The sequence below is a fragment of the Megalopta genalis genome, chromosome 9 (genome assembly GCF_051020955.1).
Source record: "Megalopta genalis isolate 19385.01 chromosome 9, iyMegGena1_principal, whole genome shotgun sequence".
Lineage (NCBI taxonomy): Eukaryota > Metazoa > Arthropoda > Insecta > Hymenoptera > Halictidae > Megalopta > Megalopta genalis.
In genome coordinates, this window is record NC_135021.1 from 13,220,326 (window position 1) to 13,234,872 (window position 14,547).

Sequence of the window (14,547 nt, forward strand, 5' to 3'; positions counted from 1 at the left end):
GCTCAGCTTGGAAACAGAAATGGACAATTTGGACGATTTCATTCCCGCCTTTTTTTATAGTTGGCTGAGTAATTGGCTTAGTTATAGCAAGCTGAGCGTCAATTAAGGAGAATTTACTGTATACATTATCTTAATATAAAGCAATATACACTTTTATAGTTACCGATTATCAACAACTATAAAAATCGAGCCGCGAGGCTTGAATAATCGTATCTCCTCTTCCCAAATTGTCAATTTTTAAGCATAACCTGAGCGCAAATTAGGGAAAATTTACCGTAATTAGCGCTCGATAGTTCTAGTGTTAACGCTAGATTTACGGAGCACAAAGAAAACAGCCGTTTTATATTAATTTATAAAAGTAACAATAAGACATTTATTCCGATTTTTAACAAGTGTTATTGCAACATTTGCCGTAAATAACATATAAATCTAATAAATAACTCATAAGTGTATCTTTACGATATGAATAATCGTAAATTAGTGATTCGTCATTTTGACGGGTTCCGTAAATCTAGTATTGAACAAATTAAAAATGAGATTAATAGCGCTGTTTGTAGCCAATCAAACGAAGTAATAACCTCGACATATTATTCATTTGGAATCATAGAGAAACGTGTTCAACTGGCAAATGGGCGGATCAGGATTAATAATCGTGGAAAGAGTATAAGAAAATTGTAGCGCGATATAGTAAACGATCGAATAGGTCACTGCTAGCACGCGGATGTTTGCACGACATAAAAAGTTCCTGCAACGATTGCCGGGGCTGGATAGAAATCGTCTTTCTCTCGTCGATCATTTTTGTTGGGATTATAGAATGAAAAAATGAATATGATTCTAATTCTTTTCTTAAAAAGACTTTATTTTATTCCTTTATTGAGAGAAGGTATATGGGCGAAAACGATCGAGCGACCAAACTCTACTGAGAGTCCGGTAAGAAAAAACGCTTCTTTTATACCCTTCTTGGGTTCGTCTTATCCACCAATCAGAGACGTTTTATTTGTCGCGTTTCACATTGTATACGTGACGCTGGGATCCCCAAAAAGTCAGGGCACGATGTGTATCTAATGGTACCGGTGATGATGTATCGCGGTATCTACTATATATAGTTTACATCACCGTCGTTGCCCGCTGACGGAACCGACGAAAATGTAAACCGATATCTTAGTATATATATACTAAGATATCGGTTATTACTTAGTACTAAGATATATATATATATATATATATATTTTTATATAAATATTATATTTGAATTAGAATTTGTATGAAAATATATTTATATAGTCATTTATTTTTAAATAAATATTATATTTGAATTAGAATTTGTATGAAAATATATTTATATAGTCATTTATTTTTATATAAATATTATATTTGAATTAAAATTATTATAAATTATTAATATAAAATTTTAAATTTATATTAATTAATTATTGGTTATATTTAATTTATTATAAAAAATATAAAAATATAATTATTATTATAGTAATTTAAGATAATTATTAATTTTACTTAAATTATTAAAGAAATTTTCATGTTTTTGGGTGCTAAGGAGGTTTTTTGGCCGTTTTTGGGGGTTTTTTGGCCGTTTTTTGGGGTTTTTCGACCATTTTTGGAGATTTTTGGACAGGTTATCATTTTTTTTATTTTTATATATATATGTATATATATATATATATACATATATATATATATATCTTAGTACTAAGTAAACTATAGAGATTAATTTTTGTTCGTTGTTAAAATTTCAACAATTTTAATATATCGACGATCGTGTATTATACAGGCTCAACAGGTTCGTTTTGCGCGATCGGCGCGCAAACAGTTATCGGTACAATTAAACTTGGCGTTAAAGGATTAGAGGAAGCGGCACCTGGCCAAGGTTTTGCGCGGCCCCGTGCAAGGCCGCGTGCCAAATGGTTTCACTTAGGGGGGACGTAATTACCAAAGTCGATCCCGGGGCCCGCTTGTATGCAATGTCGGCTGCAACGTCGCAGAAACTAGATCCCCGACAGATAAATTACGCGAGCTTAACCCCAGGATCCTGGAGGAGACGCTCGAAGAGCCGGGCTTTCAATTAAGAAGAAAATATGCGCGCGAAATACATCAGAGTGAAATATCGCCGTGACGTATCGCCGGAAGGCGATTATTTTCATTGGGAAAAAAAAGAGGAGTACCGCGCAGCCTGATGATTTGCAAACGGCAATTACACTGTCCGACGCCTGTTTCGCGATGGAAGCTACCGATGCAGCGGCGCGCCGGCAACTGCTCTAGCTGCATACGCTGCATACGTTGCTGTAATTTCCGGAAATAAATTAGATGTTACGGAATAAATCTGCTTTCACGTTCGATACCGTACGCGCCGGAATCGTTCGCCTAGATACAAAGCGACTCCTCAAACATTTCTGGCTCGCCTTTGAGCGTCCCCGAGTTAAACAGCGACAAAAAGTTGGATTCCTCGCGCTCATTCGCCGACGTCTTCCTTGGACGAATCGGATCTTTGATCCCGCCGGGGCATTTCGAATGAAAAGGCGAGAGAACTTGGAAGCCCGGAAACGCCGATCCTGAAAAGATCGTTTGCGTCGTGATTAATTAACGATTGAACACAGTATCGGTAAAAGAGCGAGGAAAAAGGCACGAGTCCGCGATAATGGGGCCCAAAGGAAATTTTCATTCGACTGCAGTTCGCGCGCCGGTCTACTAATTGGTCGTTATCGTTCGGCAATGAATGGCGTTTAGAACTGCATTAACTCCTACCGTATTAATTAGAAATTCTGCAGACTGCAGGTGTGCAAATCTGGAAATTATGAGCTCCGCAAGCTCTGGACACCGCGGATCCTTGGCTCTGTAAATTCTTAACTCCGAAAATTCCTAACTCTGGTAAATTTGAAATTCTGTGAATACCGAACTTTGTAAATTCTGAACTCCGCAAATGTTTCATTCCCGAGACTCCGATTACCCTGTGAACTCTGAACACTGCGAATTCCAAGCCACTCGAACTAGAGATAACAATCCTTCGTTTCGAAGCAGTATTGCGGAGGGAAAGAACCGCGGTCCGCGATTAACTGTATCTGGGAAGCTCTCAATTTCGACGGCGCCGTCTGGTTCAATCAAACGGCCATGGTTTTCATCGATAATAAGGTCGCGACGCGGCTTTAATTACGCAAACGAGGGGTGCACACGCGCGGCGTGTCGCCGCGTGCACCGAAGGATTTCGTGAAAGCCGGGCTTCCGGTCGCACGATCCTGCCTAACGAGGAAAGAAGAACAAGGAGAACGAGACGACGATGGGGGCGATGAAGATAACGACGACGAGCACCGAGACTCAACAGGGGAAAAAAATGGAACTTTGTAATACGACTTTCCTCGGGGAGTATCATTAGAGCGACGCGTTCAATTCCCTGCAGTACTAGACTAAGGAGGCGGAGTTCAAGCTCCGGAGGATTTCAAGGAGTTTGCCTGCCAGAATTCCAAGCTACCTGGGAAGCACTCGAAAGAGGACGAAAAACGAGTCGACTGGATCTGCCGGTGATTACGCAAGTTCGCTGGACGATGGACACCAATTAACTAGATCCGAGTTGCGCTTTTCGCAATGCGCTATAGCGACGGAATCTAGCGGCTGTTAACCGGAATCGATACCAGAAGGGATCGAGCTGTACCCAGACGGCGTACAACAAATTTTTCTAGATAATTGCACTTGCTCGGAGTTATATCATTATATTATTGTTATTATTATTATTATATATTATTACACTTAATTTTCTGATGATATAATAAGTGTAATAATATATAATAATTTGTCGCAGGGGTTACTGCGACGGTTTATATAAAATAATCCGAGAGAGTTTTTTTGGTTTTTATATAACGAGAACTTTAATATAACTTGTAACAAAAGGCGATGAGGTACAGTGTGTAGAAGGTAAAGGTAAACGAGTGACGGATGAGACAGAAATATGGACACGTTGAGAGTCGGAGGAAGACTTGCTAACTGACTTCTCTCGGTCGAGAGGTCCTCGTATTTATTGGTAAGGGAAAGTCCTTGGGAAGGGCGAAGGCCTTTCCCGAAGATTTTCCGACCGGGGTGATCCGGGACCTATGGTCCGAAGCTGTGTCCCAACGTTTTTATTGTTTATTGAAAAAGGCACATGCACACCCCGCTTTTGAAGGACGTGTCTTTTTATGACTGGTCCGCCACAATAATAATAATAATAACAATAATATAATGATGGATGATATAATAACTCTGAGCAAGTGGAATTATCTAGAAAAATTTGTTGTACGCCGTCTGGTATCGCATATAGAATATTTATTTGTGAACCTTTTTTATTAGAATTTTAGCAATTTATCTTCACTACCATTTTCTAATAATTATTTTAAAATCAAAGATCGACGGTCAAAAGTTTCTTTAAAAATTTGTTGAGAAGCGATAATAATTTCGGTCGCAATCGAACAAATTATTTGGATTAATATAATGAAAAACACGTTCTACCGATATTATTATATCAAGCAAAATTGTCGAGCTTCCTTCGCATAAAGCTCGGTCATTAAAAATCCTCTTAATAGGCATCCGGCGAATGCGGAAAGTATTATCAGAAGCAACGGGCACTGAAGGTTGCAAGAACTGCAATTTTTTTCCGTAAAACCATAAATAATGGTGAAAGTTGGATGTTCTCAATCGAGCGGCCCAGTTGTATACATTATAGTTTATTAAGATAATTTCTTAACATCGAGTCAAAAGGAACTGGATTTATGTTGAAATTCTGATATCTTTGCTTCGATTGAAAATACATATCTTCTATCAGCCATGGTGCCTTGCAATTTAGCACATCGGCATAACGCAGCGTACGCTCGCAATTAGTCGCGTGTGGCTCCGTTCCGCGTCGGAGAAACGGAACGCGACAAGAAGTTCGAATGCGGTCGATTCGCCGATTCCAGCTGCCATAAGTGAACTTGGAACGTTGTTTCGCAAGCGGGCGACAGGCTGCGAAATCGTCGAAGGAATCCGAAACGCGTTACCGCGAAATTTTTTACATAATCCGTAAACCTGCTCGCTTCGTCCCGAATCCGCTTTGGGAAGCGTCGAGAGAGAAGTAAATTCTTAGAAGCATTTTCATTGACGGTTCTTTCTAGTTTAAATCTTGATTTAGCCAACGCTAGCGTGCTCACTGTGGAACGCCCAACTACCTTGGATTCTGTAGAATTGAATGTAATACAGTTTACTTTACTGTAATATTATTTCTTATTTATTATTTATACCTTTAAATTACCGAATATAATATTTAAAATGGTTTAATTGGAAAATACAAGTATAAAATAAAATTGAAGTTAATATTATGGAGAATCCATTTTAATACTCGAACGACGAATCCTCTTGACAATAATAATTTATAGAAATATTTAAAACCTGCTCGCTTCGGCCCGAATCCGCTTTGGGAAGTGTCGAGAGAGAAGTAAATTCTTAGAAGCATTTTCATTGACGGTTCTTTCTAGTTTAAATCTTGATTTAGCCAACGCTAGCGTGCTCACTGTGGAACGCGCAACTACCTTGGATTCTGTAGATTTGAATGTAATACAGTTTACTTTACTGTAATATTATTTCTTATTTATTATTTATACCTTTAAATTACCGAAGTAGTTACCGAGATCTACGAAAGACATTTTTTAAATTTTTGTTATAGGCTCAGACAAAAAAATTAAAAAACGAGGGTGTCTTATTATCTTTTTGTCATCTAATAGCAAAATTTAAAAAAAGGCATTTCAATCATCGTCTAATAGACTATTCCCTCTGTCACCTAAAAGAAAATTCAAGACACTTAGACCAGTTTTAAAAAACTTATCGCATCTTAGAAGGAGTACGAACACCTTTGTGGCCCACTATATTTGCACAATGATTAGCAGTGTTAGCTGACTGTGACTTGTAGATCATGCTCAATCTAGGTCGAAATTTTGATAAAATCGGAAGGGTTTTAACGACTGCGATGAATCACAACTTTCCAACAGATCCAGCAGCAATTCCGCTAAAACGTGAGATCGGTTCCCGCGAAGTTCTATTTGGAGCGTCCCATTTCAGCGTCTCGGTTTCAAGGTTTCGCGGACGCTAATAAAATCGCAGGGTTTTTTCCGTGGCGCCCCTGCCCCCTCCCTCGCACCCACGTGCAGGACGCGTTGTCCAAAATTCGTGGAAGCCTTAGCCAAGTTTAGACAAGGAACGGCGCTATACTTGACCTTAATGGCGTCCGTCCAATGCACAAACTTTGAGGTGGTCCCTCGAACAACTCCCCCGCCTCGTGTTCCCGATACCCGGCAACTTCGCGAACGACGTCCCCGATATAATAAGGACATCTTTTAGGAGATTGAATCCGCCGAGAGATCTTCGCGTGTCGGCCACGGTAATATCGGCGAACTCTTGGTCCGCTCTCGTTGATCAAACTTCAAAGACAGCCCGGCGAAACTTCGTATCGGTTCATCGAAACAGCACGGCTACGATTTATTGCGATTCCTGGGCCGATTAATTAGCTGCTACGTTCGAGCGATCGAACGATTCGTCCAATCAAATCTCTGCTTTACGGTTTTAACGATCGTCGTCGAGCAAAGCGTGCTCTTTAACTGGCTTTTTTTAAAGGCAGATCTGCAGGTTCGATGTTAACCGCACACGTCTACAAAACGTCTAAAAAACTGTTGAACACGCAAGTTTGCCAATAGGTATCGATGTCATGTGCATAAAATTCACTAAGTTATGTAAAATTGAAATTTTGTAGCTTTGGAATATGTTCTAAACTGCGAGGTAAAATAGCTTCGAGTTGACTTATATTAAGGGTTTATTTATATTTATTTATTAAGGGTTTATTCATATTTATTTATTAAGGGTTTATTCATATTTATTTATTAAGGGTTTATTCATATTTATTTATTAAGGGTTTATTCATATTTATTTATTAAGGGTTATTCATATTTATTTATTAAGGGTTTATTAACATTATATTATTTATATTACTTCCCTTATTGTTTCGTTGCTTTCGCGCCTTACAATTGAATTTTAAGACAAGCTGTCGTATGAAATTAACGTCTTTCCCGATATTAATGAACCACACAGGTGACGAAGATTGATGACAGAATCTACAAAATATACAGGGTGTCCTAAAATTATAGTACCTCCGGGAAATGAGGGTTTCCTGAGCTTATTTGAAGTAACTTTTTCCTTAGCCAAAATGCAATCCGCAGCTTTGTTTATGAGTTATTAACGAAAAACACTGACCAATGAGAATCCAGTTCCGCTCATTGGCTCGGCCGCCTCGCGTCAGCTGCGTCTCGCCGCTCATTGGTCCCTGTTTTTCGTTAATAACTCGTAAACAGAACGGCAGATTGCATTTGCGCTAAGGAAAAAGTTTCTTCAAATGACCTCAGGAATCACTCACATTTCCCGGAAGTACCATAATTTTGGGAAAGTATGTAAACGTCATCCTTTTCCTTTTAAATCAGAATAAAATATTATTCTTCCGTTAGCAATGTTTCAGTGAACGTGGACACGGAATAAATTCGTACATCTCTCTAGAATGAAATGATTAGAAACAAAGAATTCCGAACCATCGTAGCTACGCGAAGAGAATAATAATCCCCCAAAGGGTTGATGTCCAGCAAGGCTGAAGATGTTTCAGATGTCTGCTCTATTCGGAAACGTCATCGCGGTCTCATTTGGGTAATTCGAATTGGCCGAACGTTGCGTGACATTGTAAGCAACCGAAATTTCCATTTAGCCCGCAACAATGGGATCCCGGGGCTGATCCCGGCGAAAGGGGGTGCGCCAAAATGGTACTCGAATCCGCGAGGCGCGTCGGCGAAGATTAATCCAGCAGGAATATCGTTTGCTGGTCTGACGAGGATCGTATCGAGCACCGCAATCTCGGTAAGTCCGGCATAATCCTCAAGATCCAATCAGAACGGCGCGGATGGAATGCGATTTATCGCGGCGGAAACGGATGCTGCACCATTGGCGAATTTGGGCACGGAACTTTCGAAGACGGATCCTCGCTGAAGCAGCTGAGACGTTCGTTATACTTCTTATGCAGATCCCTCCGCATAAGAAAAATTGTCTACGCTCCCGGCAGGAAATGTTGAAACTGCTTTCTTCCTTTTAGAGGCTCTAACAGGAGTGATGCACCTTTTACGACTGCGAATTTCATGAATTTTATTTCATTCCATCCATATATATGGCTGAACACCTATTTTTACAATGCAGAACAAAATTATGTTATATCGAAGCTGACAGAGAATCGGTGAATCAGCAGTTTTGGCGAATGGTTTACGTAAACTTGTCTTGAATTTTGCGATACTGGCTGCAAATATACTCAACAGCAAAATTAAAGTATCACTAATTTTTGGCTGACTAATTGTCAATCTTCGAAAAGCTGTAACTCCGTTAAAAGTTATCATAAAATTATGACTTTTTTTAAAATTAAAGCTTGAAATCTCTATTTTACGGTACTATGTTCTGATTTTTAATTCGTGATATCGAGCAAGTGTACAATTTGACGCGATCTGTGGACTTGTGGAATGTGTTAGTTTATTTCATTTAAACAAAAAAACACTTAGAGCATATACTCACTTTACACTCAACTTACACTAATCATACTCTAAAAACACACTAAAAACACACTAAATATGTACACACGAAGTACGTACAAGCTTGACCGTGCAACCTCCTTCTGGTGTATCTTGGATTATTCTAATGCCGGCGGCACATTTATCATTTAAAGTACTACAACTTTGCGAAAAAAAATCGTAGCCACCTAATTCGGCTCTCAAATTAAAGAGAAGAGTCCGAATTTTACGACACCATGAACGGTATGCTCGAAAAAATTGTTGCGGTTCCACAAAGTGCGTTAAACTTTGCACTTTCTTAGTATCACGAACATGCCCTCAGATTTAGGATATATGTCATAAGGACGAATAGTATTAAAAATCAGATTACGGTATCGAAAAGTAGAGATTTTAAGCTTCAATTTAAAAGGAAAGGTCATAATATCATGATAATTTTTAACGGAGCTACAGCTGTTCAAAGATGGACAATTCTTCGGCGAAAAATTAGCGATGCTTTAATTTTGCTGTCGACTGTACGCCTATTTTATCGCAGTTAGCGACTGAAACGAGTTGGTGCAATTTCAAAGTAGAAATACAAAGCTTAGCAGAAATTGATGATATCGATGGATTATGCTCAGCTTGTTAACGTTATCGGAGGTAGACAGAAGTTTCTCAGCGAGTCTCGTTCGTTGCAACCGGTTCGAAGAATTTTGATTCCGCGTAAAGATTAGCAGTATAGTCGCGGCAATTGAGGAAAGGAGAAGAATGTTTCGGAAACACTCAAACGGTGGGCGACGTCGACGGCCACGACCGTGACGCGGTCGATTCGATACCGCTACGCGAGATTCCTCCGAGAAACTGGGAGGAATTTAATCTTGTCCACGGTTGGGCCACAGCTGCTGAGAGGGTCCCCGCTTGACAGAACGATTCAGAATTCCTTGAGGACCGTTCCTCTCGGCACCGAATCTTCCAAGTCACCCGTTACACCATCGAATCGCGGATTTCGTTCGCTAAAGTTTCGCTACCTTCGAACGATAGCTCTTATCTTTGATTTTACCAACTCGACCGTTGTGTGGAGGAAAGGTATAGGGTAAAGTTGGCCAATATGAGAACCTCTCTCTCTCTCTCTCTCTCTCTCTCTCTCTTGCTCTTTTTCGTTGTTCCGTCTGTTTGTTGGCGACCAGATTAGTCGTGGGAAAACATGTTTTCAAGATTTTTCAAGCGATTCAATTATATTATAAATGTCACAAAATTGTTAAGCGTGTAATTTTATCTTCACGAATGTTATTGTATAGTGTGTTCATTGGAGTTTAAGACTTTCAAATTTGACACGTCCAACGTGTGAAAAAGGGCGGAAAAGATTAATTTCTTGAGAAACTCAAACTGGACCTCTTATTGGAAATCTATTTAATTAAAAGGAAGCTTTTAATAAAGGGGAAGCTAAAAGTATGCAAATTCATGGATTTGAATAATCTAAAACTAAAATAAAAATACGCAATAGCGTATTTTAGTTTTTAAACCTGTATCTACTTCGAATGTATGTGTTCTTAAGTGTTCTTAATCGAAAATTATGATCTAAAAAAAATGGGTCTCGTATTAGGCACCTTTACACTAAACAATTTCAAAGTTAAGTTAAGATCTAATATTAATATATAATAATAATAATAATAATATATAATTATTATTAGATATATATGATATTGAAGATATAAATATTATATTATCGATATTAAATCATATTAATATTATTACAAGAAAGTATTGTAGGTGCGGTATCGAATGTAAAAACGTAATAGTAAAATCGCTGAATTTCTCCTTGAAGATATAAATGAATTGAAAAGACTTGAGAAGATTATAAAAATGGAGTGAACGAAGTTTTGCTAGCTAAGCGAAACATTTACGTTGCCTTCCGATAAGCACGGGAAACGAGGCTCCGTTTTAAATACCGAGCATCGAACGTGTCTGCTCCGTTTGGAGGTATTCGAGATAAGAAGGAAGTTACAGGTCGCGAACGCCTCCGACAGGCATTTCTTTCTCGATTTTCTATAAAACTTAAGCTACGATCTCGTTAGCCAGTGACTATGATTAGTTCTTGATCATGCTGAGAGATAACGACGGGGCTTCGTCCATCGGCCATTTGTTTCCGGCCGAGCTAATTACCCTCGCATCCCTTAATTAATTGACTCTTTGCATCGTTTATCCCTGCTCGGTCGATTCGAACGCTGAACTCTTCGGAGAAAAATGAAAATAATGGAAAAGAACGAGACGGTGGAAAAAGCTGGCAATAGAACGTCCTTCGATAACGATAATTAAATACGGCCGATGCGTTCAATGATTACAAAAGCTGTCGTTTTCATTGAAGAAACGGGGCGATTGTATATATTCGTTGTTATTTCTTCCGTTATCGTAAACAATATCGCCGAGCTATTATCAAATGAAACGTTGTTACCTTCGGTATCTTCGTACCGAGCCAAGTAAAACTGGTTGCGCAAACTTATCGTTATTGTCGGGCCGTGATAACGGAAGATTAATATCGATGACGATGGATCGGTCATGGCAATGTCGCCACCTATTCAGCGAGACTTCGAGAAACGTAATAAATATTTACTGAATCACAATTTGCAGCTCTGAGTTCTCTTGTTCCACTAGTAATAATATAGGAACTAACAGTAAATAATAGCGAACACATGTGCATGTAACTCTGTAGAGTAAATTCTCCCTAATTGACTGTATATATAGTTTAATTGCCCATTTTTGTGCACAATATATATCTAGTATTAATTATTTGTAATATATTATAACTATTATTGTAATATATTATAATTATTATTGTAATATACTATAATTATTATTGCAATATACTATAATTATTATTGTAATATATTATAATTATTATTGTAATATACTATAATTATTATTGTAATATACTATAATTATTATTGTAATATACTATAATTATTATTGTAATATACTATAATTATTATTGTAATATACTATAATTATTATTGTAATATACTATAATTATTATTGTAATATACTATAATTATTATTGTAATATACTATAATTATTATTGTAATATGTTATAATTATTTGTAATATACTATAATTATTATTGTAATATATTATAATTATTATTGTAATATACTATAATTATTATTGTAATATACTATAATTATTATTGTAATATACTATAATTATTATTGTAATATATTATAATTATTATTGTAATATACTATAATTATTATTGTAATATACTATAATTATTATTGTAATATATTATAATTATTTGTAATATACTATAATTATTATTGTAATATATTATAATTATTATTGTAATATACTATAATTATTATTGTAATATATTATAATTATTTGTAATATACTATAATTATTATTGTAATATATTATAATTATTAATATATATTACATTATATATTAACTATAAAAACGAGAGCCGCAAGGCTGGAATTATCGTATCTCCTCTCCCCAAATTGTTCATTTTTGTGTTCAATGCAAGCGTCAATTAGAGAGAATTTACCATAATGACCAGACCGCGGATTTTTATGCAAAATAAAAATGTTCCTCATCAATTGCAGTAAACAAGAGCCGACTAGAAACACCTACTTCAAAGCATAAACAAAGAAATAAATAAACATGAATATTGAACGGCGTTCTCCTCCTGAAAAACTATGAAGAACAGCGGAGCCGTAATCGTTGTTAGGTGCGAGCTGACGATAAACCAGCAACAAAAATGAAAGGGTCGCCGGAACAATGGCACTTTCGCAACAATCGCGACACAATAAAGAATTACTCGAAATCTAGAATGACAATGGTAACAATTAAAAACCGAGCTGCCAGTGACAAACAGAAATAGAGTTTCCAGCAGGGCTGCGGAGATTTCGCGAACCGTGTCGGTCGAGATAGGTGGACGAATTAAAATTAAATCATTCCCCTGGGAGGATGGCAGTCGTATCTGGGTTAGCCCAGGAATACGAGCGCAGGGGTCAACGATCAAGAATCGATTCACCTCCTCGCGACTTAAAAGACACATTGTCCCGAAGCAGTGACACGCGACTCGCCTCGACTCGCCTCGCCTCGCCTCAGATTCGCAAGGCGTTATCTGAGGTTATCCGAGGAAACCGGAGAAATCATGCGATTCCGCGGGAACAAAAAATCGCTCGACCAGCAACAAAGAAAAACGGTGTTTGCGGTATCGGGGCTTTCGTGCTGGCTGAGAACGCGTGCACCGTGGACCACGGTGGGCCGAGCAAGTGTACGACGTTTCCGGTCCCCGTCACGGTCCCCTCCGGAAAGTAACAGTCGTTCGCTCACTATACCGCGGTATACTTTCGATCCGTATTGCCTTATTGCCGCGACGTGCGCGTTGTCACGTTCCCGCTCTCGATTTTTCGAGCGTTTACCCTCTCGATCGGTTCTTTGAACTCCGATTCTAGCCGGCGATTCGTGGAAAACGGTCTGCCGCCGCCGGTTTTAAACGAACGTAAAAGGATCGCACGCGAGAGTCTCCGTATTTCTTTGCATCGTGACGATGTTAAATAATTGTTTGTTACGTAACGCGAGTCCTGTTACGCCGATCGAAAAATCATATGTTCGTTTCTTTCGCAGCGGTCAAGACAACGATGCATTCAATCATTGATACACATATTATGTACGTTGCACGCATTATACACAATTGTACACATGTGGGAGAACTCTATAACATCGTGTAAATAATAAAAAAAAGTGGATTCAGATTTCTATAATAACGCGACCTTTAAAATAATAATGAAATGACGATAATAAAATCATCTCGATCTATCCTGAATATTTTAAAGTGACAGATTATTTTATTAAGTATTTACAAACCATCCATTTTTCAAGTAAGCGTTCTATACTTTCCCCTATTTTTATTTAACACTGCACTTGTCATGTTTATCAAAACGCGGGCAAGGAAATTATTTGCCCAGATTAAAAAATGATTAGACCAGATTAAAAATCCCAATCTATAAAATAAATCCAATTTTGATGGAAGGTTTATCATAAACAGACTGCGGATCTTTATGTAAAATACGAATTGTCTGTATCTGTTTTGCAAAATAGGAGTAACTTAATATTTGCATTCTTTTCTTAATAATTTTATTGGATCGAAAGTAATATATCGACAATACTACAGTAATGTCTCCCTAATTGACGCTCAGCTTGTGCATAATTTGGGAAGAGGAGATACGATTATTCGAGCCTTGCGGTTTGTTTTTATAGTTATAAATTATCAACAATTATAAAAACGAGCCGCAAGGCTCGAATAATCGTATCTCCTCTTCTTCCCAAATTGTCCAGTTTTGTGCACAATCTGAGCGTCAATTAGGGAGACATTACTGTAGTATTGTCGATATATGTATTATTTTCGATCCAATAAAATTATTAAGAAAAGAATGCTAATTTTAAGTTACTCCTATTTTGCAAAACAGATACAGGGACAAAAAAGATCCGCAGTCTGTTCATGATAAACGTTCCATGAAGATTGGATTTATTTTATAGATTGGGAAAATAATTGGGCAAATATTATAAATAATCTGGGCAAATCATTTCCTCGCCCGCGTTTGCATAAACATGGCAAGCGTAGTGTTAAATAAAAATACGGGGACGTATAGAACGCTTACTTGAAATGAATAGCTCGTAAATATTGTCCAGTTTTGTGCGCGATCAGTTAAGAAGACATTACTGCATATATTTTTAATCATTCTACTGTTCGACGTTACACGAATACTCATTTCTGTCATAAATGCGTAAAAATATCCGCAGTCTATTCATAACGTTATACAGAGTGTCCCAAAAATGTCTCGCAACGCGGAAATGGGGGGTGGGGGGTAGCTATGTAAAACGTGTAACACGGAGATTTAAACGCCCCGGCGCGCCATGTTTAAACCATCGCCGAAAGTTGCCGGCGACCTTCTTAAACTTATCATCGTC

General features: G+C 37.8%; 1 protein-coding gene across 9 annotated transcripts in view; it reads right to left on the reverse strand.

The window, feature by feature from the left end:
- Positions 1-14,547, reverse strand: part of LOC117220757 (uncharacterized) — a 376,568-nt gene that overhangs the window by 278,002 nt on the left and 84,019 nt on the right. The window lies entirely within an intron of this gene.